Source organism: Podarcis pityusensis, assembly GCF_964106645.2.
Source record: "Podarcis pityusensis genome assembly, chromosome: 6".
Classification (NCBI taxonomy): domain Eukaryota; kingdom Metazoa; phylum Chordata; class Lepidosauria; order Squamata; family Lacertidae; genus Podarcis; species Podarcis pityusensis.
In genome coordinates, this window is record NC_138030.1 from 41,936,069 (window position 1) to 41,963,412 (window position 27,344).

The 27,344-nt window shown below is 44.3% G+C and overlaps 1 protein-coding gene across 12 annotated transcripts in view; it reads left to right on the forward strand.

Moving 5' to 3' along the window:
* Nucleotides 1-27,344, forward strand: part of PLEKHA6 (pleckstrin homology domain containing A6) — a 216,325-nt gene that overhangs the window by 42,608 nt on the left and 146,373 nt on the right. Inside the window, exon 1 of one of the 12 annotated variants that reach the window (XM_081009982.1) lies at nucleotides 26,070-26,414. The exons of the other annotated variants lie outside the window; for them this stretch is intronic. The gene's annotated coding sequence lies outside the window, so the exon portion shown is untranslated. Of the gene's footprint in view, nucleotides 1-26,069; nucleotides 26,415-27,344 lie in introns of those variants that run through there. 12 annotated transcript variants of the gene reach the window in all.

The window sequence follows — 27,344 nt, forward strand, 5'->3', positions numbered from 1 at the left end:
TCAGATTTTTTAGCATAATATTTCCTTTCTTGTGAGATAATGACCTGATTCTTGGTCAAGGTAACCTAGCCTCCCGTTGCCTTGACTAATCCAGGAAAGGGTGGAAGCTGAGTCAGCCATACCTCAGCACTTAATTGGCACAACTTAATTAGCAGTGGTTTCCCCACTTCCTTTGTATGGTTTAAGAGCCTTGTTTTTGTATGCATGCATGCTGAGCTCAGCGTGATCACAGGATGGGTCCTCCAAGGAATGTGGCAGGACGGCTGCCATTCAGATTAGGGGTACCGCAGAAGCTTGCGTGGTTCAGAATTTCCACTGAGATATTTTTTAATTTCACAGCCATTTTAAGCAAGAAGTGAGCATTCAGTTCACAAATTCAGCCATGTGCAGCAGGTTTGGTGAACTGACACTTGCCAATGAGACTAAGTTCCACCTCTTTACATTCAGACACAGGAGAGCTTGTTGAGTAGGTAGCAGAAATACAATACCAACTAGTAGGGCAAACCCCTTCAAACTCCCCAGGAGTTACACTTACACAGGAAGGCATAGCTGCTATACCAGTCCTACTTTTCTGCTGGGCAGGTTCTTCTGAAACTAGGAAGAACCACTACTTCCCCTCACTCCTGGTCCCAGCTGTTCATTAGGGTCAAAGGCATTGTGCTTCTGGTGATGGGAGGGAAGGAGGGAACAGGTGAGGGGCCTCTGGGCTGAGCAGTGGTCTTCCAGATGTATGTAAAAACAGGGCCATTTTGGAGACCGAAACCAAGACCTGAAGTCAATGTGATCCCAACAAACAGCACTGGGATCTAAAAGCAGATAAATTGCAGTGTCTGCCAGGTTGCATCCATGACCCTCTAAGTTCTGTCCTGGCTCCCCGCAAAATCTGACTAAGACTAATTTGGCAACGTAAAATGCAGGTCTGTGGGGACATCAGTGCTTCCATTTGCTGTTGTTCATCTCTTTCCTGAAACCAGCACAGAAATCTAGCAGGAGGGAGTGGGGCTACTAGGAGACGCCTTGTGGGGCTGCACTGGGAAGCCTCCAACTAGGGTTCTATCAAGTCCAGGGGCCAGAAATTCTCCACCTCTGTTCTAAAGGGCCAATATGCCCATACCAGTGTGGGCATAGTGGCACAGAGCCAGTGTGGTGTAGTGGTTAAGAGCGATAGACTCTTAATCTTGGGAACCGGGTTCGCGTCTCCGCTCCTCCACATGCAGCTGCTGGGTGACCTTGGGCCAGTCACACTTCTTTGAAGTCTCTCAGCTTCAGTCACCTCACAGAGTGTTTGTTGTTGGGGAGGAAGGGAAAGGAGAATGTTAGCCGCTTTGAGACTCCTTTGGGTAGTGATAAAGCGGGATATCAAATCCAAACTCTTCTACTTCTTTTTCAGCATTTTGCTCACTCAGTTCTTACATCACCAAGTTTTTACATCTTCCTTATTTCTTTATAAACACTCTATTCTCACATTCCACTCTTTTTGATCAAGTGGATCCCAGAGCAGTCTTACTTGTCAAATTTTCCACTCTGTTCATTCATCAGGATTTTAAGAATGGATTCCTAATCTTTAAACTAAGAATCAGGATAGCTGGAGGGGGGGGGGAAGGATGGCATAGGCAGATTTCCACTGGGTATGCAGAGTTTCCACATACCGCTGTTACCTACAGGGACAACAGAGGCAAAACACACACAGAGAGAAGGAGAGACAAATTCCAGTCTGCAGATTAGAGCTGTGGCTCCCCCAAATGATAAAGATGGGCCTTATGCTCCCTAAGCCTAATTGTGAGTCTCCTCTCCTCTCCTCCTACTTTGCACCCGGATGGCTTTACAGGAGCTCTGTGCTCCTGAGCTATAAGCTTAGCCTAATTCTATAATTGTATAATTCCTCTGCATGACATTGCACTATGGGACACCCTTGCTGTGGAGGTGGCAGACCTGCAGGCGGGTAAGCAGCTGATGGACTTGACCTGACAGTTCGGCACAGCTAATGTGAACTCGGGTCACAGAAAAGACCCCCAGCATCCCTTGGCCAGGACTGCACAGCTGAGCATTAAGGCTGAGGCTCCCCTGGGGGAGGGCGCTCACTGGAGAGGCTGGCATGCTCCCGACTCTTGCCACCAGGGACAGATACAGCATGGAGAAGCTTCACACGCATCCCGTGTGCTTGCATCTTAAACCACAGGGTCCTCCTGTGCTTCAGGAGCTAGTTATTTGGTGGAGATCTTCACAGACAGTGGTACCTCGGGTTACAGATGCTTCAGGTTACAGGCTCCGCTAACCCAGAAATAGCACCTCGGGTTAATATCTTTGCTTCAGGATGAGAACAGAAATTGTGTGGCGGCAGTGCGGCAGCAGCGGGAGGCCCCATTAACTAAAGTGGTACCTCAGGTTAAGAACAGTTTCAGGTTAAGAATGGACCTCCGGAACAAATTAAGTTCTTAACCAGAGGTACCACTGTATTTTCTTCTCTGAGAATTGCCTCAGAGGAAAGGGACCCAAGTGGTACGCCTGTGTAGTTGCCAGCATTTCAGAAATCTAAAAACTGTTGATTGCTGGGCTCTTTCCCCCTCCAACCTAATCTGATGCATGTGCTACATTTCCATATGAGCACAGTGTGTGTATTTTGTAATGTGAGAACAGCATACCGCTTTAATTCCACACACTCCTGCTTTGATGCAAATCTTAGGAAGCAGATGGGGGATCAGACTTAAACTGGAATGAAAAATACACTGGCACTGCACATCCCCAAATATAAAAAGTATGCATCTGAATATATCAAAATGGGGCCACAATTTTGGTGTCCATGGACATCCCCTGGTACCTTCTTAGCTACCAGCTGAGAGGCCCTCTGTCCCTGCTGATTTTAATGTTTGGAGTTTTTTTTACAGCACATTTTCCTATTCACCCTCACTTTTTCTTTTAGCTTAGCTTGAGGCTGGGCTAGTAAGACAGTGAATTGGGAAGGGAAAGGAAGAGGGTGGGGCAGCTGGCAGCCAGGGCTTTGCCTTCCAGCCTCCCCTGGAAAACTCTTCAGGATGGACCCAGTCTGCTATGCTTGGGGGATGGACTAGCAGGCAGTGTCCAGGGGGTGCTTTGCCTGTCTCTTGTGTGTTCTTGGGAGAGTTGGGTAGTGTGTTTTGTTTGGTGCGTGTATGCATTTTGTGTGTTTTGGGGTGAAAACATCTGTTTGTTTTGGGGTGATTATGCGAGCAGGTGAGTTGGGCTGTGTGTATCACTTGTAGAGACATTGGGGAGGGGGTGCTTTGCCAGTTTATTTTGGCCTGGTTTTTTATTTTGCTTGTTTGGGGGAGGGGGCTAGGTTTGTGTTTTGCTTGAGGTTTTTTGTAGGGGTGTTTTCTTTGTGCGTGGGTTTTAGTTTTGGGTGTGTGTGTTGCATCTTTGTTCCAGGTTTTTTTTTTAAGTGTTCTGCCTACTTCTTGGGGGTTGGTGGTTGTATTTGTGTTCTTGTTATTCGTTCTTCATTGCTTTTGCAGCCTGCCCCCCCCCCAGCAGTCCTTGTGACTACGCAGTCCCCCACATGGCAACCATTTCATTGTGGTGCCCATGACAGTTTCTCAGATTTCTGAATATTCTCTCAGATTAAAAAAAAGTTGGGGACACCTGCCCCAGAGTCTCTTTCCCCAAACTGGTTGCTGGGGGGGGTGCATGCTTTATTGGGGGGTGGGCTGTAGATAATGATTTTGAAAGTTTTGGAAATCCAGGTAGACAAATGTATTTACATATTTAGTTACTTTGGATTAATCATATCCTGCTTTTTAAAAATAATTTTTCAAAATGGTTTGCAAAAGCAAACCAAAATATAACAATAAAAACAAAGCTTAAAATAGATCAAATATAAAACAAATATAAAATCCCAGCAGCGTTTGAACCAGAAACCAACATTTAAAACAACAGAAATCCGTTATAAAATGCCTTCCAGGAGAATAATTTTCCCCCGACACCTGTCTGAAAACAGGAACAGAGGAAGCTGTTGGACGTCTTCATGGATAGATGGCGATAATATTACTCCCTGTTTACAACACTAGATGGTTTTTTTGCGACTCTCAGTTCCATAGGCTTTGTCAAACAAATGGCTTTTATGCACAATACAGTTGCAATGCTGGTGTGTCTCAAATAGTATTAAGCACAACCATTGCTTGTGAAATGGAGACAGTGATTAGTGGAGCAGGCTGGGGCTCATGAAGACCGTTAGTACTTGGTGCTCTCATCAGAATGCCAAATGGCTGTCCCCCTCTTTCTGTGGCAAAGAGAGACTGTGTTAATTAACTCTGTGCTGCACGAAATTAATGTTTTTTCAGCACTGTGAACATGTAAAGTGCTATATAAATGCCTTCCTTTATTGCTGTTATTAAGAGAGCACTCTGCCTCCCATAAATGGCACCTCTTTACTGTTCTCCTGCCAAACAGTGAGAGTTGCTGCCAGCTGGGTGTATTTTCTTGTTTGAATGTTTTCTATTGTAGCACTGATTGGTGATGGGGTACTGTTGTCATTTCAAGTTGGCACAGTAAATGGGTGGCACCCTCCTCCAATGAAACACTTGTGCTGGGATTGCATAGAACCAGGGATATGCCAGCATATGCCATATGTGATGTTGTTCAAATATTCCATTCCAAAAATTTCCTCCCCACAAAAAAGAGGAGGAACATGGTGGAGACCATAGGGCCAGGACACTGTGTGCTGAAAGTAGAAATATTATACTGACAAATGGAAAACCCTTAGGCATAGTCCACTGCTTTCTAGGGGCTACTTTGTGCATTACATTTTTATTTTAGGGTTAAGGAAGCCATGGTCCTCCAATTGTTATTGGATTCCAACTCCCATCAGTCATTGGCGATAGAGAAGATGGGCATTGTAGTACAACAACATCAGAATGGTTGCAGCTCAGCCCCTAAGATGTTTTAAGTATACATTAGAAAAAGCTGTGACAATTTATTTTTTTGCATGTAGCTTTGTTTATTTGTTTGTTTTACAAAGCCTTGCACTGTCCGCATATATTCAGCAGGGAGGCAGGATAGGCTGCAGCTGAATCAAGTGTATTCCTGGATCCTGCATTAGGGACAATAATTGGTGACAGGCAATGTGATTTCTATCAGAAACACCAATCCCTAAAACCCTTGCACTAAAGAACAAAGATACTGCTGCTCTGATTATGTGCATAAATAATATCGTTATGTCCATGAGCAGCAGCGTGCCTTGGCTCCATGTGCTCATCCTTCTCCTCTGGTGCAGCTGTGATGAGAAGATTGGATACTTTCAGTTCCTGTTTAAAGGAAGCTTCTTATTACATACGTTGGTTAGTTTATGGTTTGTTTAAACAAGCCAGGATCATACTGTCCTGGAGATGGGGAGCGGAGGGAGAGTCCAGGGGCCCAAGGCTCCTGACTGCTCATGTCCATAAGCTAACATCCACACTGGGCCCACATCCTGATTCAGGAGTGATCACAAACCATGGGTTCTCTGATTAAATGCAGAAGCCATGGCAAACCCTGGCCTTGCTTACCCCATTCAGTTTCCTCCTTCCTTCTCCCACATTTTCATCAGTGGATTGTATCAGACTGCAGCATCCCTTTTCTCTTAGTGTATTAACAACCATATATTGTCAATAAACCACAATATTAAACCAGCATCAAAATGTTTTGTGTGTGGCAGTATACAAATATATGTGAATGAAGTGGCTCTAGTACCATAACTGCTCAATTATTCCATTTGTCCATCCAATTCTCACTGGTGCAGGCCGGGCAAAGTGCCAACCTCCTCCATGAATACTTTCTTTCACTTCCTGCTGGCAGCAGGGACTGCTTTTCTTCCAGGCCATGCCTAGATTCCAAGGTCTTGCCTCTTATACATTCTGTCAGGAAGATCATCCTGTTTAGGAGCTATCAGAGCCCAGCTACCCAAAGCTGTGTCCGGTCAGAGAGGAATCGGAGTTTTGGGGGTGGGGGTGCAGGAAGTTCCTAGTTGACTGTTCCAAATGTCACAGGCCACTAAAGCACCCCACCCCCACCTACAAATGTCACAAAGATGCATGGGCCGAATCCAAGTTTTTTAAATGCCATGCCTCATTGCTGTTGGAATTCTGCCTGGGTCAGAGGAATGTGCCACAGCGTAGGCACCGGCAGATATTCCTGTCGACCTCCCCGCGTCTCCACTCTGCTGATAAGCAGGCGAGGTCCGGCGATTCTTCTCAGATGTATGAGAGGAACACACCGTTCTTCCTCTCTCCCCTTTGGTGTCCCCAGGGAGGGGAAAGAAGCAGACAGAAAACTATTTACATCATTTATTTCTGCCTCTTACATCAGTACAGAGAATCATGTCTGCACTCAACAACAGCAAGAAGAAACTCCTCCCAAGTACATCCAGTACGGGTCATATGACACACACACACTGAGCTAACATCCGGTGCTCAGTACAGAATGGACTGCCCCTTTGTTCCCATGGCAACAGTCACAAACATCCTGTCTGGCTTTCCAGCCACAAGCAGCTGGCTGAGCTGCTAGAGCCTTTGCTTGCTGCAGCATTGGTGCTTTATGGTAACATACTCCCCCTAAAGTATCAATGTGTGCCGCGAGCAAAGCGTCATCCAGAGAAGAAAACAAACAGTTGTTATATTTATAACATTCCCCTGTTGTTTCAGTTCCACCCTTGGAACTACCCGCCACTGGTTTAACCAATGTACCTCTCTGGTTGTGTGACTTCGCATTACCTCGGTTAACACCTCTCTGTTGTGCCTTTGTCTCTGACTCAGACACATCTTCAATCTGTCCTTGGTCGTTTACAATAGCAACATATGCAAGGTTAGCAAACTCCTTTGAATACCTCTTGGGTGGTACACCCTTCGTTGCTCTCTCAGACCTACGTATGAGGTTCTTATTCTCTGTGCTCACCGGTTCAACCTTTGAACTCTCTGGAGAACCAGTACTAAACTTAATCAATGGTTCATCCTCCTCTTCTGAGGGTCTAGTCATTATGTGAGATTTCCTCTCAATGACTGTGACAACTGAGCTGTCTGAGCTATCGCTGTCATCATCAGTACTACTGAACTCAATAAGATCAAACTCATCATCATCATCATCAGAATCGTTTCCTGTGGGAAATGTCTGTACTATCCGCTCTTGCTCTGGAGCACTCTCTAGGAACTTTGTGAGAATCACCTGACCAGATTCAGACAAAATTACTCTGTAGAGACCCTTTTCATATCCCACAAAAATGCCTCTGGCATTCTTTACTCCACCTGGAGCTTCTGTTCTCACATGAGACCCGAAAACCTTAAAATAGGCAACAGAAGGTTTTCTATTGAACAGCTTCTCAAAAGGAGAACATCCCAACTCTGTTGAGACTTTTCTCAACCACACATGAAGATAGGACGCTAGCGATTCGGCCCAATATTCATGTGGCAAATGTGAACTCAGCAATTGCGCATTCATCCCCTTTTGCAATTCTTTGTTCACTTTTACACAGACCCCCCTGTTCCACGCTTCTTGCGAAACTGCAACTTTGTGGTCTATCCCTTTTCCATCCAGGAACTTCTGAAACTTCTGTAACAGAAAAACTTGTTTGTCATCTGTGAAAAGACAATCAATGTTAGCTTCATGCATACTTTTAACCTTGTCACAAAACTCCTGAAACTTTTCTAAAGTTTCTTGCGGTTTCTCCATCATATAAACCCAAGAATAATTTGTGAAACAATCCACACACACAAGGTAATACTTTGCACTGCCTCTAGATGGTTCTAGAGGACCAATCACATCAGCATACACCCGCTGAAATGCTCTGTCGACCTTCTTGGTCTTGGTGCTCACACTGGTCACACCTGCAAGAGAGATTTCGTTAGAAACATCAGAATTACATTTCATGTAATCACTTTGATCAAAAGTCAACAAATACAGTCCATCTTTCTCTCTGGCAGTAAGAAACTGTTCTCCATCTTTGTAGATCTTGCAGCTTTTAGCATCATAGGACAGTTTCAGCCCTTTCTTTGCAATCTGCGACACGCTCAGCAGATTAAATCTCAGTTCTGGAACCAGGTAAACATCACTTATAGTCAAGTTCAGACTCTCAAGATACACAGTCCCAATTCCAGTCGCTTCCAACTCCTGACCGTTGGCCTGTTTCACAGTGAAGCTTTGCTTCTTCAACGTCGAAAACAGTCCTCTGTGCGGGCACATATGAACCGTGGCGCCCGTGTCAATTATGAACGAGTTCCCAACATCTGGCGTGGTTCCTTTCGCCATCATAGCCTTTGCAGGTTTCACCTGGCACTTGGTACGGCTTTTGCCTGACGCCTGAGGCTTCGTAGAGCTGCTCTTTGCTCCTCTTGACTGGCGCGGCTTCTTACAGTTTCGCTGTAGATGCCCAGTCTGTCCACAATTGTAGCATCGGACAGCACTCAATGCTACACCATGCTCTCCAGTAGCATCAGCAGTGGGGGAATTAGAACTCTGTTCTTCCCTCCCCCTGTCTTTTTCTTCCAGTGCAGCAAGTCTGTCGTGTTCATTCAGGACCACAGCACAAACTCTCTCCGCGGTCAGCTGCGCGGCCGGTAGGGAACCAAGCTGACTGGCAACAACCTTGTAGGTGCGGCTAAGGCTGTTTATCATCATGAAGCAAAACACTTCCTCCTGAAGACGGAAATTGCGTTCCACCATCTGTTGACGCAGAAACTTCATTTCTGTCAGGTGCGCTTGAACATCTCCATCAGGCGCAAGTCTCAGATTGGTCAATTTCTCAAAATACAGCAACGCTGAAGAACCAGCATCTCTCTGATGCGTTGTACGCAGCGTGTCCCATACCTCTTTCGCATTTTCTAAATGCTGAACATGCACCAACTGATCATCTGAGACACACAGAATTATAGCAGCCCTGGCCCTTACATTCTGTGACTCCCAACCTCTGGTTGGTGCTGCAGGGATGGGGTTTTCAATTACATCAAAAAGCCTCTGATTCTGCAGCAGGGCCTTCATCTTTACAGACCAAGATGAATAATTGTCATTGGTTAAGGGAGGTGGGCAAGGCAAACCTCCCCCTTTCTTGGCATCCATCTTGAAGCCAAGCCTCCAGCTCACAATGTCAAACAAACTGTAAAATCCAACAGTTGTTTTTTTCCTTTCTCACGCAGCAAACTGCAAATTGTTTACGCTTTTTGCACCTGGCAGCTAAACTCAGGCTGCTATTGAAAAGTCCCTTCCAAGAGCTCGTAAACCTTGTAGCCAAAACATTCTCTGATTTTGTTTCGCTTTCCCAGGCTCACACTCAGAGTCCAGCCCCTTTGCCAGTAACTTTCCAGGACCGTTACCTAGCAACAATGCATTTCAATAGGACATCTTATCTACCACAAAAATTTGTGGAATGCAGGCTTCAGCCTTCAAGCTGCAGGCCTCTTCCTCCGGAGCTTTTGTTTTCTTTGAAACGCAGCTCCGTGAACCAGGGAATTAATCTTCCTGCGTTCACACTTTTAGCCCGAAATGCAGCATACCTTGAACTTTGTTGCTCTGGAAAACACCTCTTCTTTCCACCAGCTGTCTGTGGAGCCTCTGGCTTCTTTCAGACGCTTCTCTTCCTCCTTGGAGCAGAGGAGGACAATCCACCAGCCTCTCATTCAGATGTCCGATGAATCGCAACCATCCGAAGGCTGCCACTGTTGGAATTCTGCCTGGGTCAGAGGAATGTGCCACAGCGTAGGCACCGGCAGATATTCCTGTCGACCTCCCCGCGTCTCCACTCTGCTGATAAGCAGGCGAGGTCCGGCGATTCTTCTCAGATGTATGAGAGGAACACACCGTTCTTCCTCTCTCCCCTTTGGTGTCCCCAGGGAGGGGAAAGAAGCAGACAGAAAACTATTTACATCATTTATTTCTGCCTCTTACATCAGTACAGAGAATCATGTCTGCACTCAACAACAGCAAGAAGAAACTCCTCCCAAGTACATCCAGTACGGGTCATATGACACACACACACTGAGCTAACATCCGGTGCTCAGTACAGAATGGACTGCCCCTTTGTTCCCATGGCAACAGTCACAAACATCCTGTCTGGCTTTCCAGCCACAAGCAGCTGGCTGAGCTGCTAGAGCCTTTGCTTGCTGCAGCATTGGTGCAACATTCAGCCTACTTCCTGCTTAGCTTTAAAGCTAGTCCTTGAACCTGCAGATGGGTGGCCTGGCTTGCTTTATCCTCTGCAGGAGTGGGAGGGTGCGCTTGTAGGCGAATGGCAGCTAATAAGACACATATATAGCTAGTATATCCCTGCAACAGAAGTGCTTCTTTTATGGGGGAAGGTGTCTTGATTTCCCACAACATATGAATAACGCATTGACTGTTCATTGTTCTAAAAATAAATGAAACAGAAAGGCTCTAAAAATTAAATTACGGAAAATGGATTTGTGTGGATTTTCCTTCTGCCACAGAGGCCATACCACTAATGATGTTTGTGGAATGCTAATCATAGCGAGGAACTTGAAGATAAGATGTAATAGGAATGAGATTATTATAAAGGACCATGTTGTATGCACACAGGAGATGTTGGGAAGGCACATCTGCAAGTAAATTTAAATCTCAAGTTGAAACAGGAATTACTTGCTTTTCTAGCTCTTAGTTCCAGGTTCTAAGGCGCGGGACTTTTCCTCATTCTTGCTCAGGAGGACCTGTCCAAGACTTTTAGCTGCACGAGGGGAAGCAGCAAATAGTTCTCCTTCCTAACCATGCCAACTGTAAGCCTGGGCTAAAGAGGGAGAAGGTTCCTTACTTCCACAGTTGGAAGGAACTCTGAGAGTTATTTAGTCCAATCCCCTGCAATGCAGGAATCTCAACTAAAGCATCCATGACAGATGGCCATCCAACCTCTGCTCAAAAACCTCCAAGGGAATAGAATCCACCACCAAAATACCTACTGGGTCTTGCAAGTAAAAAGTGGGGGCAGGTGTGGGGGGGGAGAGGGAGAGGGAGAGGGGGAGGCTGAGGAAAATGAAGAGAGGTAGTTTGGGGTTTTAATGTGGAAAAGAAAGAGAACTGAGAATTTGGCAGCTGTTAGCTGAAAGGAGGGAGGAAAAGCTGAAGCCTGGAGACTGCCCAAGTCCATTTCCCAGGGATCTTCCCTCTTGCCTTGTAGGAATGCCTGTTTGTCTCCACTTCCATTCTCCCCGTACATTTGTAAATAAAGCAAATATTTCAAGGACACCATATGTGTCTCCAGAATGCTTTGATCCAAACACAACTAATTTTAGGCGTGCTGCACCTGGAGCTTCTTACCCTCTGGGGATGTGTGGAATAACACAGACACTGTTGCTGCATCCTGCAGTCTCTTGGCGAGATAAGTCTGCAGTTCTGCAAAAGACACCTGTAGCTCAGGGATGGCCACAGCCCACATGTCTTGCCGTCAGTCAAAGCACAAGCAACTTGCCTTTGCTGCGCTGTATTCCCGTGGGAACCTGCCACTGTTGACGTGCCTGGGAGGTGATAGAAGGTGAGAGGCATATCCCACCCATGGGTGTGCACCTGTCAGTCCTGCAGGCAGCCCACCCACCTGCCTTGCCATGTGGATCCCTGGCCTTGACCTGTACAGCAGAGCTGTCCTAAGCCAACATTACCCAAACCATCCCAGAAATTCTTCAGTGGATTACACCGCGGTAGCAATGGCTACAAATTCATTGCTGACAAATGCAGCCAACTCTTGGTCTCTGTTTACCCCTGTGAATTCCATCAATAAGAAGACATTCATCTTCAAAGGGAAAAGGGGGTCACGAAACACAAGGCAAGATGAAATGTTAGTTTGGATGGTTCACTTCTGCCTCAAAACTTTTGTGTGTGCTTATCCCATCTGTATGCCTTGGGGATTTCTTTTGGGGCTGTTTTCTGACCTTTGCAAGCTCCTATTTTAGGGAAGAGGTTAGGAGGGTGCCTGATATCTAATAATAGGCCCCTTTTTATTATTAGGCTGGGAGAGGCATTTGGAGGCAGATATTTCTTCTTCTGAGCCTTCAAGCTGCTGTTGCCTTTCTAGAGAGTGCTAAGCTTAAACATGCATAAATGTGCAGGTCAGAGGGGCTCTTTATGTCCCTGATCTGCTGCCACAAGAACATCACTGTCCTGGGTGATTTAGAGGTCCCTGTGCAATGCAACTTGCTCTCTTCATGCACCCCTCACCTCCCCCCGTTTGCCCAAAGGGTTGGGGAAGACCCCTGAACAGATCTGGGGGGGTGTGCGCACGGGAATGTGTGGAAAGAGGAAGTCCTATTGTACAGGTGGAAGTCCTTGCAAGTAACAGGACAACTTAATTTGATAGAACGCCAGGTAAATTTGGCTGGCTTCTAGGCAGCTGTCCTTAATGGCCCCTCACGGTTGATGTGTCTACTTGCTACACTGAAACAAAAGTAGAAAGCCAGGTTACCTTGGCATTGCAGTGACGTTACAACAGATGTGCAGGCCCAGTGAAAATGTTTGGCATCATGAAATGCATGTTTAGATCCTTGTTGCCAAAGATCCGCATTGAAATACACCTGGCTTGTAGTTTACTTGTGTTGATCATGTGAAATGATGCTTTAGTTTTCAAGTCTTCTACATGAAGGTCTTAAATCCCTCATTTATTTATTTACAAAATAAACCAAAGAAATACTGTTACAGCAGGTTGAAAGCAGAGTAAGGTTGGACATTATCATTGAACTTGCTGTTCCAACATTACAAAAGTACCCATTTCATCTCCATAAACCTTAAAGTTTTAAATTTGAGGAGAAGGGTTGTAGCTCAGTGCTAGTCACCAGTTCAGTCTCCAGCATCTCCAGGTAAAGTTGGGAGAGAACCTGGTGTGAAACCCTGGAGAGGTGCTGCCAGTCAGTGCAGACAATATTGAACATGATGGACCAAAGGTCCAATTACAGAAGTAAGTGTTCAGGGAAACCTAGTACCTCATCTACCATATGTGAGAATTAACCCTATTCTGTAGTTCTGTTTTGGTAGGTTCCTCTCCTGCTTGGCTGGGGATGTGTGTGTGAAAATGTGGCATCTGCTGAATTTATTCATTGTTTCAAAGCATCAGACGTTGAGAGTCAAAATATCCAGGGTCCTGGGCCTTGGAAGAGTTGTTGCATAATAAACAAAACAGGGAGGGGGAAAGCCCTCGCGGCAGTTCAGGTTCCTCGTGTTTGGCTCCTGTTCTTTTGAGCAGCGTTGTGTATTCTTTCAGGTTGGCTGAGCAGCCGTGATGAGCGATTCCATTTTGCAAACTCAAGCAGCCGTCTCTTCTGCTCCCCCTCCCCTTGCCTTTCCCCTCCCGCTTTCCCCTCTTGTCAACAGGAATCCTCTGCCAGCTTTTTATGAGACAAATTGTTTGCTTTGGTGTTTTTCTGAATCGGATAGATTGTCTTATTTGGAAACAACAAGCAACTGTTGGGATGGGAGGGTAATGAATTTTTTACAGCTCATCAGCACGAGGGACCGAGAATGTGGTCAGGAGAGCCAGCCATGGCACAGCTTTGCCAATGGCTTGGCGTCTTGACTGGAAGCCTCTCTCAAACCTTTGACAACTCCTGTTCCTTTTTTGTCTAGCTGTGGGCTCCCCCAGCTCAGCTGTGAATCTCAGATCTACCAGAGATCCCACCCTTTCTTTGTCCTAAATCATACCCCTCCTTCAAGAAGACTGCTTTTTATTTTCTTTATTTATGATTGGTCCCTTACCTTTCCTGCCCTGGCCACAGTGATCCATGTAACGGTCACCTCCAGGCTTGCCTACTGTAACTCGCTCTACATGGGGCTGCCCTTGAAACTGTCCCAGAAACTCCAGCAGGTGCAGAATGTTGCAGCGAGGCTGCTCACAGGGTCCTTGCCATGGGAGCATATTCACCCAGTGCTCTACCAGCTGCACTGGCTCCCGGTGGAGTATAGGGTCAGGTTTAAGGTGCTGGTTTTGACCTTTAAAGCCCTATGCGGCCTAGGACCCTCGTACTTACAGGATTGTCTCTCTTGGTATGTCCCGCAGAGGACCCTAAGGTCCATGAATAAAAATAGCTTGAAGGTCGTGGGCCCCAAGGAAGCCAGACTATCCTCCACCAGGGCCAGGGCTTTTTCAGTGATGGCTCCGACCTGGTGGAATGCTCTGTCCCATGAGACTAGGGCTCTGCAGGACTTGATCTCCTTCCAAGGGCCTGTAAGACAGAGCTATTCCATCTGGCCTTCAATTTGAATTAGCCTGATCCTCTATTCCCTTTTCCCTTTCCTCTTCTATGAATAAGCCCTTTCTGGGACCCCGCATTTAAATTCTTCCCTGGGCTCCTTGCTGGCCATAGTAGGATCAACTTGGCCAGTTAGCCCTGGCGATCATTTGATGTCTACTGACTGGGTTTTTCTCTCTCTCTCTCAAAATGACCTCTGAATTTTAGAATTTTATTGATATTGATGCTGCATTTTATGTTGGTTTTTTTTTTGCTGTTTTAAAGTCACATTTAAATCAATGTTTTATATTTGCTGTTAGCCGCCCTGAGCCCGGTTTTTAAACTGGGAAGGGCGTGGTATAAATAAAAATTTATGATGATGTTTATATCCCACCTTTCCTCAAGGAGCTCAGCTCAGCACGAGTAACCAAGTGTAAGGTGTAGAGAAGCACAAGTTGATCATAGATCATTACACTGTGGCTCATTTCTGTGTCTGTGCTGCCCCTGACAATGGGCAGCTCAGCATTTAGTTCTGGGATCAGCAGTGTGGTATGTTTGGGCAAAGTGGTGCCCTTGTGGACTTTCCCCGGTGCCTTCAACACTTCCTTGTGTGGGGTGGTTGTATTCTTTCCCACTGTCTGAAAAGCAAAAAGAAGCGAAAGCTGGAAGAATGACTCTCTTTCCCACTTCCTCTTTCAGCTCCATGTGATTTTTAATAGTTAAATTGGCACCTTAGTTAATTGGCTAGCTAAACAGAAAGCTGAGTTCCTGAGCAGGCAGGAGGGAAAAGGGGGCAATTTGGGAGACTGTTGGGGGGAAAGCAAATGGAGATTAAGTGGGGTGCATGAATCAGAGGGCAGAAAGAGGGATTGGAGTCAGATAGAAAGTGTATGCACACACACAAAAACTTGAGATCTAGTAAAACTGTACATTTTCACTATACATTTACCGCACTGTACAACTGTACACTTCCTCCCATGGACTGTCTCAACTGACTGTAAAACTCATGGATCTGGTGCTGCCTATCACTGCCATGGCACAAAAACATGATTGGTAGCATGGATCTTTTCCTCCCCCACAAGGGATTCTCTCAAAACCACCATCAAATCATAGGACACCTCTGTGACTACAATTGTGTTCTGTGATTTGCTGCTAGTTTTGCTACCACCCTATGGAAAAATCATGAATATCCATGGGGATTTGTGCCATAAGTCAATCTGGCAGGCACCAGATTGACTATTTTTTTTCTGTGCAGTCTACCAATGTGAGCTTTAATTTGATGCTGATATTGGAGGATCTGATGCAAAATAATGCAAATTCAAGAAGATCCATTTTAATTCTGCAGAATCTTTGCTTTTCCATGGTGGTCTGGGTAAAATACCGGTATATGTATGGGATTATCCTGCTCTTTCCAGGGCAGAGGTCTGTGCTTTAATGCTCCATGTCTGAGCATCCCCTCCTCTGAGCTTTTTCCACAAGAACTCCCTCTTTAAAGCTGAATTGGAGCAAACATCAATTCAGCTTTTCTGCAGATTGATGTTTGCTCCAGTTGAACTTTATAGAGCAGGTATTGTGGGGAAAGCTCTGGAGCAAACAAGGGCACTCAGACATGGAGCTTTAAATTGCCTGGAAAGAGCAGAAGAAAGGTGTGTATCCTTTCTTTCTTGGGAAGGAGAGGAATCTGAGGGAGTGGGGTGAGAAGGAACCAGATGAAGTGATGCCCATGGCCCTTTCCCAAAATGCGTAATGTGCCCTCAGTTCCAAATAGGTTGGCAGATCCTGACTGTCCGGTGGGAGAGACCACAATTTGCCAGTGAGCAGATTCCTTCTCCATAGGAAAGAATCAAGGTCTCCAAACCACAAGGCAATAAATTCTTCTTTCCCAGACAGAATAGCTGAGATGGAATTAAACAGCCTGTTCCTCGTTGTGCCTGAAATCTCAGGTCAGAAGGGCAAGACCTTGCATGCCAGGACTGTGGCCTTGGGGGTAGAGGGGAACCTTTGACAGGCACGTTCCTTCCACAGCTTCTTTTCTTAGGAGGGAGAAACAGATAAGAGCTGTTGATCATCCCACACCCAACTAGCATATTAATAAGCATTGGTCAGTCTTGTTAGGAACTGGCAGAGACGGACAGCCTTCAGTTGACTTTCAGGTGAGCATATTGTGTTTGTCCTCTAGGAATGTCTCAGTGATGTGACAGGCTGCTGTCTGGTTGGCAGGACTGCGTTCTCACATCCCACTTTCAGTTCCTGAAAATAGTATTTTATTTAGATGGCACATGTAGATGTGTAATTTCCTGAGCGTGCTAAAATTAGTATGTTCGTATTTTTCCCCCAGCACTCTGATATCTTTTTCTAAAAATGTTAATCTTGTGAGTTGTTGTGTCTTGCAATCAGTCCATCCATCCACCAATCTCATTATTATGGTCAATTACCAGTATTCAAAAAGGAAGTTTGTACAAATATAGAAAATAATAGCAGATGAAAGAAAATAAAAAACACAACTATAAAAATGACAAGTATCTGTGTCATGCAATAGAATGCCAGGCACAGAAAATGAAATTATGAGTTTACTAAAATTAGTCCCTGGTGAATTTTACATGAAGCAGCACAATATGTAGGTAGCCTGGAAGAGATGAATGCATTCTGATCAGGAAGGAATAAAAAAAGCATGAAATGCACATGATCCTCCTGGGAATTTCCTTAAAAAGGGTTCAGTAAAAATGTTATATGTATCATGATAAAAAGAGCATTGCGTAAGAACATGAATTATCAGTTCTACCTTTTCAGATTCACAGAGCCATTTACATTGACAACAGCAGATATTTTGGCAGTACTTGGAAGTGACATTCGTAGGTATTTAAATATGTTGCAAGTGGTACTGGTAATAGTATTTCTGGTACAATAAAAACAACATCTATATCAAAATGCTGAGAACTGTGGGGGAAAAGGTGGATTTTTGGGGGGAGGGGGAATCTCCCCTCTAGAACTGCTGATGGAAGAATGTTTAAATGCATCAGAGTAAAGGCTTTTGTCTTGCAATATACTTATGAGTATTCCAATAAAAATTACTTCCATTGCATATAAATTATTCTTTATAATATTTCCATTCAAATGCTTTGAGCTATTAGAATTTTTTAATGTGATATTTATCCAGCACAAAAGTTAACAGGGCATACTTTTTTTAAAAAAGCGTTCTTTGCTAAATATAAGCCAAATATGTCATATCAGGAATGCTAAATCAGATCCTGATTGAGTTCAGCCTTTTTTTAAAAAAAACAACAACAACCCTCACATTGCTAGTTTATACAAGGGTCTGTATTATTTCCTCTGAAGGTTTTTGTTGATGAAATATAAATCCCAAGGTTTCTAATTCTAAAAAAACCCTCACATCTCCCTTAAAAAGTTAAAATCAGAGAGCATTGGATAAAAAACATTTCCCCTTTAAAAGGTTTTTTCCACCCATCTCAGAGAATGACTTTCAGAAACATAGGAAATGAGGCTAGAATACTGTCATTGGAGCCTGGTCCTGTTCACATATCACTGGTGGTGAAGATTGAGGAGTTGAATTTGGGGCTGCTAGGGGTGGGAAACATAGAAGCTTTGCTTTGAGGTCGGCATAGCCTTGGAACCATTAAGCTTCCTTGCGAGTAGCCAGTAATGACTAAGGCTAAAGGCAGAGTTACTTGAGTCTGTGGAGGGCAAGAGGCATATCTTGGAGTCAGAGTTATTGCAGGTTATAATCAATTGTTCAGTACACTGCAGTTTGAAGTGGGCATTGATTTATTATGTTTATATTATCCCACCTTTCCTCCTAGATCTGTAAGGTGGCACCTTCCCAATTTTATCCTCGCCACAAGTGAGGCTGGAGATTTAGTGACTGGCCCAAGGTCACCGAGTGGGCAGAATGGGAATTTAAGCCTGGGTCTTGACATTCCTAGTTCAACTCTCTAACCATTACAGCACAGTAACTCTTGGCAGGCTACAGGGCCTTTGTCTAAGTGCATCTGTGGCACCTTCCTAAAACTTCAGTGCTTATTTCTACAAAGTCTCCAATTTGAATAAACAACACAGTCCTGTAGTTTCACTCTGGTAAGTCCCATCCATGGTTGTCAGCGGGATGTACTGTCAAATCAGAGGAATTCAGCTTGTAGGGGAGGATATGTGTGAGAGACTGAGAGCATCACTGTTGAAGTAGTAGTAGTAGTAATAATAATAATAATTTATTTATACCCCGCCCATCTGGCTGGGTTTCCTATATACTATATACTTCATTCATAGGTGGTTTGATTGAAATCAAGGGTATTTAAATTAACAACTGAAATTACAGAAGAAATAAGGCCCATTTAAAGCACCAGTTTAAAGCAAAGTTCCCACTAGTGCTTTACATATTTCATATAGGACAATGCATATTTCTTGGATAATCTGTCAAAATAAAATGTGTTAATTTACAATTTAAGAGAACATCAAAACTATAAGGATATGATGTGTACAATGTGTGTGTGTGTGTGTTTGTATATGTATATCTATCTATCTATCATCATCATGTTTTGTTTTTACTAACTTGTAAAAGTTTACTACAACATTCTTGCTTGTTTATAGAGAGTAAATGTTCATAATTGGAGAGCTGTGCAAATTGCAGAGCTCAGGTAGCTAACAAGCCCCCAAGTAGGAATATGCAATATCAACCTGGCAGACACAGTACAGTAGATGGTTTTCCTAGTGATAAGCAGGATGGCCTCTCCTATAGCCAAGGGCTGGATCCCAGCACTTTTGATGATTTGCCAGTCCCTGCCCTCCAGTGGACCATGTGATCTATTGTGGCATATTTGTAATTTTGCATTATGGTTCTTCGTTCACTTAAAAAAGCAGCTTTTCCTGGCTGGGTTGAAAAGTTATATGAGATCACAGTGCATGCACTGTACTGGGGGTTCTTCCGCCCCCCCCCAGCTAATTTTGGAGGTGGGGAGCTTCTTTGCAAAAGAAAAAGTCCTTGCACAGGGTTTCTGCTGATGGGGCTTCTTAGATGAATGCCACTCCAGAATTCTTTGGGGCTGGTCATTTTCTTTAAATGTGCATTGAACGTGCTTTAAATATATGGTGTGGATCTACCCAAAGGCACTGTAGGGAAAAGACATGTGCCGGAGACATTTGGAAATGGAGATGTGTCTATGGGTGTTTATATGCTAATACTAGAAAGGGCTGCTCCTTTGGGCAATACGTAGCCATGGCTTCAAGTTTTTTGTTTTCCATGAGTTCTGGAGAAGTTGTTTTTCTTTAAACGGCCCCTGGGTCTTCCAAGGAATTGTGTGCACTCCAGGCCCTTGTGCTTTGATTTGTCAACAAAAGGACTCAAATATTGAACGTCTCAAGGTAAAAGCAGTGGAATTGACACATTTCTGTGGAGTCCTTGGCATCAATGTCGCATGGTGGAACTGCAACATCCCTGAAAACAGTTGAAATTCCAAGGTCAGATTTGTTCTTCCAAGGTATGAATCCGAGGGATTAAGTCATCAGGGATTATTGGTTCAACGGCATTCCTGATGGTCTGAGGGCACTGCCAGAATTATGGAGATTCGCCTCTAGGCTTGAGTGACAGCAAGATCAGAATATGCCAAAGAGAGAACTCTCTTTGACATATCAGAAACAGCAGCAAGTAGCAGAAATTTAACATGCCAGCAAACAAAGCGGACTGGCAAAAACACCTGCTGCCCTCCAGTAGGTATGAAAGTGCAAGGAGGAGCTTGCAAGGAGCCTGCAGCCGCGTAGATCCAAACAGGATATACTGCATCCTTCAATGAAGTAAAAAAGCCGGCTCTGCAGTTAATTAAGGATCTGCACATCTCTCTGGCTCTTCCTCAGATATTTTATTTTCAGCGAGATAAGATAGATATAAACACCCAGGTGGCTTAGGAGAGACCTGTGTTCCTTAGGCCTCTTTTTAAAAAAAGGAAATCAAGAGACATACATGAATGTGTGTGTGTGTGTGTGTGTGTGTGTGTGTGCATTTGTGCATGTGCGCAAATGTGTGTACTCACATGTGCCAGTCCTGCAGTTAGGTAAATCTAGATTGATCTTAACAGTCTTTCAGGAAGCTCCTCTTTAGATGGTGATGTTTATTGCTTTACTTGGGAATGTGGAAGCCAGGTTTGGTACATCTGAGGACCTTGCTGCTCATTCTGAGGAGTAGTGCCCTGGATTTCTGCCTTAAAATATTACCCTAATGGTGCCACTCATGTGTGTGTGCATTTTCCCCTACCTCACAGACAAAAGACACAAAACATTTGAACATCAACAAGTTGCCAGGTAAATTACTGTTGACTCATCTCTTGAAATAAGAGCTTGGGTGAAGCATCTTCTTTCATCTGAGCCCCCCAGATTCATTGCAAAACCAACCAAAGGCCTTCTGGCTCTACTTCCATGACCCAGGAAGGTTCAACAGCTTAAGAATGAGAGTTTATGTGCTGTTCACTAATGGTGGGATTGCACATTCATTCTCCCTGAGCTTTTCTGTTCACCCAATAATAGTGCAGCGCAAGTGGCAAGTGTGACTTTTGCCTGGGTACCAGACAGTGATTCTATAAATCAGTCAACCTGGATTACTGCTATGGCTATTTTAATGGGTATACAGAGAACTCTAGAGACACATAGAAGTGCCAGTTTGCTTTAAGCCAACTGATGAACTTCCTGCCAGCATAACACTCCAAGAGCTTCTTACCCCTTACCTTTTGAACCCCTTCAGTTGCTTGCCCAGCCCCATGCAAATCCTTCTACCCTGCAAACCTGATGTGCAGCTATTCCCAATTTAGGGAGCAGGTGAATGAAGCCCTTCCAAAAACAACAGGGGAAGATCCTGCCAAGCACATTAAGCCTGTGCACTGTGCCAAAGGCTAGGCAGGGAGAGCCAAGCTCTGTTCTCTGTGGGGCGCTGAGACTATTTCTTTTGCTGAGTAAGTTTCCCTTGTAGGAAGTAAATAGGGATCCCTGTAATGCTGGCGTGATGAAATGCTGCAGTCTGCCTTGGCCAATAACCTTAGCCATCTCCTGAGTGTACATTCCAGAGTGGAAATACCTCCTGTGTACTTAACCCAGATTTTGCCTCATTCTTTCAAAAGTCACCAAACAGGTGTGGTTGTTAAATTGCAACTATAGTTGTACAACTGGGACAGATTCAGCAGACTGTCTGCAGCTTAGTCTCTGCTTACAGGCTCACTGTGGAGTGGCAGCAACTTCATAGAGAGTCTACAGTCCGTACAATCTGGCCATGCAGTGAGGTAAGTGTTAGCACCTGCCTTCTGCCCGTTTCTATTTGGTTTTTAGTCCCTGTATTCATCTTTATCACATGGCTGGTACATTTTGGAATAAGGCCTACAGCGCTTTGCCTATAGCAACTGGATGCCCAAATGTGGGTTGTAGTATCTTCTATATTAGTCAAGAGGGTCTTTTTAAATCTGCTTCTCATTCCAATTTCTTTGGTTGGCTAAGCTAAATTAACACACGCTGCTCTCATGGAAAAAATAAAAATTAATATATAGTTGTGTAAAAGCCCATTATAAAACCATTTACACTTTCATGGGAGCCTTACAAACAAATTAATAAACTATGTTGAATCACTTATGGCACCCTTGATCTCCTCTGTTATTTCTTTTGCAGAGAGTATGAAGCCCTTTAAACTGAAATGTTTAAAGCTATTTGACTGCAGTCCTGCATCAGGGATAGTCAATATGGTGCCCTCCAGATGTTGATGAACTCCAGCTCTAGTTAGTTCCAGCCAACAAGATGAGGGATGAGAGTGTGAATACAGGAACACCTGGAAAGTACCACATTGGCTACCTCTGGCCTGCATTTGTCTGCATTTTTGTTGCACTTTCAAAAATTACTTGCACAGTATCAATACTAAACCTTAAGAGAAAAGCAAAATTCAATACACACCTGAAGAATTGTGAGATCTAGTTACAAGTCAGTATTGTCCCAACCAAAAAGTACAACACAGTTACATTCCTACATTGTATGTTAATTTCAAAATTTCTATATGGGGAATTGGTTGATCATGTAGCACTTATTCAAAGCCTCTCTCCTCACCGTCAAATGTTTAAAACTCCATCTAGGTTTTCTCAACTATTTGCATGGGACTTCTTAGGAAAAAATACAGCCATAACCCAAAGCTTTCCCAAACCACAATTAGAAAGACCAGAACATATTACTTTGTGCTCCCTTCTTGTTCCTCTGAAAACAGTGAGGAGAAACAAAGACCCCAAGTGCCACTGATCAAGCCCCCGAGAATGAGGCTATGTTTCACCTATTCAAAATACAGTCTTGGGAAGGGGAACATCTAGCCATTCAGTTTTTCATAACAGTATAGCAAGGAACGGGATCAGCAGTCCACTCCTAATTTCTCTGTTGGCCTTCCTTGAGGCCAACAATCTGTTACTGTCTTGGGGGGTTTGCTTACATAAATTTTAAACGTTTTAGATAAGAATGGGACTACATGGGAGCATCTTGTGCTCCTGTCTTGGTGCTTCCATGCACAACTGGAAGCAAGTCATAAAGGGATATAATGTGACTCGTATTTCTTATGCCAACATCGCTCCTCCTTGTGTTGGACTATGACATCTCTGCAGTCTACAGTTCCCCATGCCTTCAATATAGATAGATTGGGTATCACCTAGCAGGTCAGAATTCTAAACAAAGATGTGCTCTCCCAAGCCTACATTCCCAGCATGCTCATACTTCTGTCTCAGCGACGTCTACTCTGCTACAGAACAGAAGATGGCAGGATCCCCAAGGACGTGCTCTAGGGGGAGCTGGCTTCAGGCACTAGGCCCATTGGCAGACCAACTCTGTGCTACAAAGATGTCATCAAATGAGACATGAAGGATGGCAACATCAACCCTGCCATGTGGGGGAATCCCTTGCAGATGACCGCAGTGCCTGGAGATGGGCAGTCAAGTCATGTATGCATAGCAGTGACCAGAGGAGAAATGACTGCTGGGAGGAGCACAGAGAGGAGAAATGCCATGGTGCATTTGCAGCAGCACAACTGGATGCCTTCATTTGCTCCAGCTGCAACAAAACTGATCTCTCCCACATCAGGCTCTACAGCCACAGCAGGCGCTGCAACCTTCCAACAGCTTGACCTCATTCCTCCATTGTCTCCCGAGACAGATGGATGGACAGAATCAGCATGATCCAGATCCTGAAAAGCAGTCTGCTTGGCTTTCCAAGGATGCTTCCGCAGGATCAGTGAAGAACAACTGGACTGTGGGCAAATCTTCTCCCGTTGTTTCTGACAGAAATAGGAGGAAGATGTTAGCAGGGTAAAAATAAACTCTGGAAATGTCTTTCCAGGTCATCTAGTTCCATTTCCCTGCCACCATGAAAGGATTGTTCCCTCCAGCAAGGAAGCTTTCTCAAAAGCACTCAGATGAATTAGTTTGCCTTTTAACAATGGCCAGATTGTGGGTAAACTCCATCCGATTTTAAATGCAAACCCATGGAGCAGGCATGCTTGCTGTTTGGCTGAAAATAAATGTCAAGTAATTTTAGCAGTTCTTTGAAAGCAAGCTCCATTTAAAATGACACAGTGTGGTATATTTGAGCCAGCTGGCTCAGAATTTCTCAAGTTGAATATCCCATTGTACACAAGCATCCTGAATAACAGGGACATGGACTAGTAACTTTAATTATCCCATGATATTTGGGAGCTCTGTTCTTCATCCTTTGCGTGCAAGAGTGGTCTGTGTTTAATGACTTGCATGGAGGTTAATGCAGAGAGCCAGTGTGGCAGTGTACAGTCTGGACAGTTCACTAGGCTTGGGCCACCAAAATCTGGGTTCAAATTCCTGCTCAGCTATGATGCTTTGTTCTCAGCCTAACCTACCTCCCAGGGCTATTGTGAAGATAAAATCAGGGGAGCAGGGAATGGTGTATGCATTCTTGAGCTCTTTGGAGGAATGGCAGGATACAGGCATAAACAAATAAATTCAATGCAGAATTTCGCAAGGAGAGGGTGGCTTGCAAGGACCTGAGACTGCAGCCTAATTCCTGCTAGCACTGATTCAAGATTAGCACAAATACTTTCCCAATTTGTTGCAAGTGAGTTTCAGGAACTTCTGTCCACATCCACAAATTTATGATGACGTATCAGTTCCCATTGTTCATTGTGTTTAGCCCATACAGCAGTTTTTTGAATTGTTCTTTGGAAGAAATAGATGGTTAACTAAATTTGGGGAAAGGAAGAGAAGTCAAGCAGAAGGAACTTTTATATCAACATCACATTCAGGAAATGCTCCTTTTAAATTATTGTGGGACTTGCTTCTTAATCCCCCAGCCACAAGTGTAATTTGGGATTTCAAGTTTTGACGTTCTTCACTTTGATGTCTTTTCATTAGAAATCTTTCATAGTACATTTGTATGTTATATTAATAAAACATTCGTGCCAAGAAGATTTTGAGGGGGCAGAAGAAAGCTGTAGTGTGTGGTTTCTTGGACAATGACTGACCTCCTATATATGTTGTTGGTAAGGGAAAAGTAGATAATAAAGGAGAATTCCTGAATGCCAAAATCCAAGTTTGGGACAAGTACTCTTTGGTGAGATCTAAAGTTTCAAAACATGCAACAGAGTAAAGTGTGGGAACTTGGCTTACATTGGTGAAAGTTCCTAAATTATTGGACACAAGAGAAGCTTGCTAGAGCCATGTGTCCTGAGACTGGAACAAGCAGGGCTGGATCTAGACACGTCAAAGAAGTGATTTAGTTAAATGCATCGTAAACTCATACAGGGAAATCTGGCATGGAAAGACAGGACTCCACAGCGCCATCTGGTGTCACAGTGTTCTATCGCATGTACAACACATATAAAACACTCTTTCTTCACCAATGTAGCTGAGTCCCAGTTTAGACCTCACAGACCTGGTTATCCCACACTGTAGACCTCTGGCTGATCATGTTCCTCTGTGAGTATTTTTTTTAACCTCTTTTCCCTTTCCCTCTTCCGTAAAATAAAAGGTGATGTGCATTAATTAACTGCTATTTATTCAGTCAATCTCTTTATAATTATTAATTGGTTGAGTAACAAAGCCATATTGTTTGGAACGTTCAGTTGTTTAAGCACTTGGTGAATTAACCCAGTTATCATTTATCAAGTAATGACGGCTGCAATCCTATGCACTTTTACCCGGGAGTAAGCCCCATTGAATAAAATGGAACATACTTCTGAGTCTACATGCAAAGGATGACATTATATGGCTGCAACCCTAATTTAATCTCTCTGGGAGTAAGCACCATTGAACTTAATGGGACTTCAATCTGAGTAGACACGCATAGGTTTTTGTTACAAATGAAATAATAAACCTTAATAACTTTTTTAAAAGAAAAACCAAGTTGAGAGTGCTTTGCATATTCCCAAGGCTTTGCAATTTCCACATTTAACATTTAAATAGCTCACCCACTTTGATTCATAAATTTGAGACACCTCATTTCTCTCTCCTTCTCCCAGTACATCCGCCCACCCCCAGCAAATTACTTTAAAACTTATGAATGAGAAGCTTCAGTGCAATGCTGCTTCATAATAATAATAATAATAATAATAATAATTTATTTATTTATTTATTTATTTATCTATGCACCTTCTGGAATACTGCTTCTCCCTTAGCAACGTAAAAGCACTTCCCCAAAGCGAAGATAAATGGAATGTCAGTTTGACGCCCCTCGCCTGAGCATTTAATCGGCTTTTGTTGCAGACTTTGCGTGGCTGGGAACGGCGTGTGGGTTTGTTTTTGACAGGTCCCTGCCTCGCTCTTTCCCTGGCACGATTGTCTTGGAGCGTCTCTCCAGTTTTCCGGCGCGCAGCTAGAGGGCTGCCTTAGCTATTACTAAGCGAGCGCAGAGGGGTGGCGAGAGAGAGAGAGAGGAGACTGAATGGGTGTGTGTGTATGCGTGTGTTTATATATGACTGGCCCAACCTGCAGTTTCAGATTTCAGACCTACTTTATCACTCTTCCAGTTCCTGCTAGCCTTTGGATGTTGTACGCTGCCTTTTCGCTGACGGATCTCCCGGGACGGAGGAAGAAGCTGTGAGCGCTTCTCTTCTCCTTTACTTTCTCATTTCTTCAGCAAGTTTTTCCACCGCTCCCCCCGCCCCACCCAGCTGTCTTTTACCCAACCTCCACGTTGGACCCTGCCCTGCAAAAGGCTTATTTTTATTTTTAACCTCCTCGCGTCTCAGCACTGAGGGATGCTGCCACCTCTTCCTTGAAGGTAAATCCAGGTGTTCGGTTTGTTGACGGTTGTGCTTTCTGGCTTCACAAAAAGATAAGACTTTTGCTGCTTCTCCGGACTGTGTGATCCAGCCAGCCAGCAGGGTTTAGGTGTGCTTGTCAGCTAGTTTTTAAACACCCGGTGGTGGTGACAAAAGATGGCAGGAAATGGCAGGTGTGTTTAAACAACTGAGGCTAGTCCTCATGGATGCAGAGTCCGGATTGGGGTTTGATATGCCCAGAACCTTCAGTGCTATCTAGAGATGAACTTAAGCTCTAGTAATACAACCAAGGGTATTTGAAAACTGCTCAAGGCAGGGGTCAAAGCTTGGAGGTGGAATCCGTGGCATTTTTGCAGTTCCTTCCCTGCTGCTTTGCTGTTAAAATAATATGTGCTTTGTATGCTATTGAATGCCAGCTTGATGTAAGTTTTAAGATTCCCGGCCTTGGTTTTTGCACCTGAATCCTTGCATTGTTTGTTCAGTAGCTTTGGAAGTTGCTTAACACATACACAAGGCATTTGCGTGCTCAGCACTAAAGGGACTCTTTTTTTGGGGGGGGGGGGCTGCAGGAGGTGACCCCACAGTGAAGATCTTGGATAGCTGAAGGCAGAACAGGGTGATGTGGTTCTCTTTTTTACAATGTGTGTTTGCATATGAGCTTTTGTTGGGGGTATTGCTGCTGTACAAATGGCATTTGTCTAGTTTGCTAGCAATAGATGGGCGAGTTTCAGCTGAAGCTTGTTGAAAGGATGGAAAAGCTGTAGTGTCTGCTCCCAAGAGTCAACAGGCTTTTGATGTAGTGGGGTTGGTCCAGTGATTTTTGACAGCTGACCTTGCTGTGCAGGGTTTTTACAGGTGCCTTTCAAGTGGCAGACTCCTTGTCGATATACCTGCTTTGTACCCGTGTGTTCAGATTACTGGTGCATGTG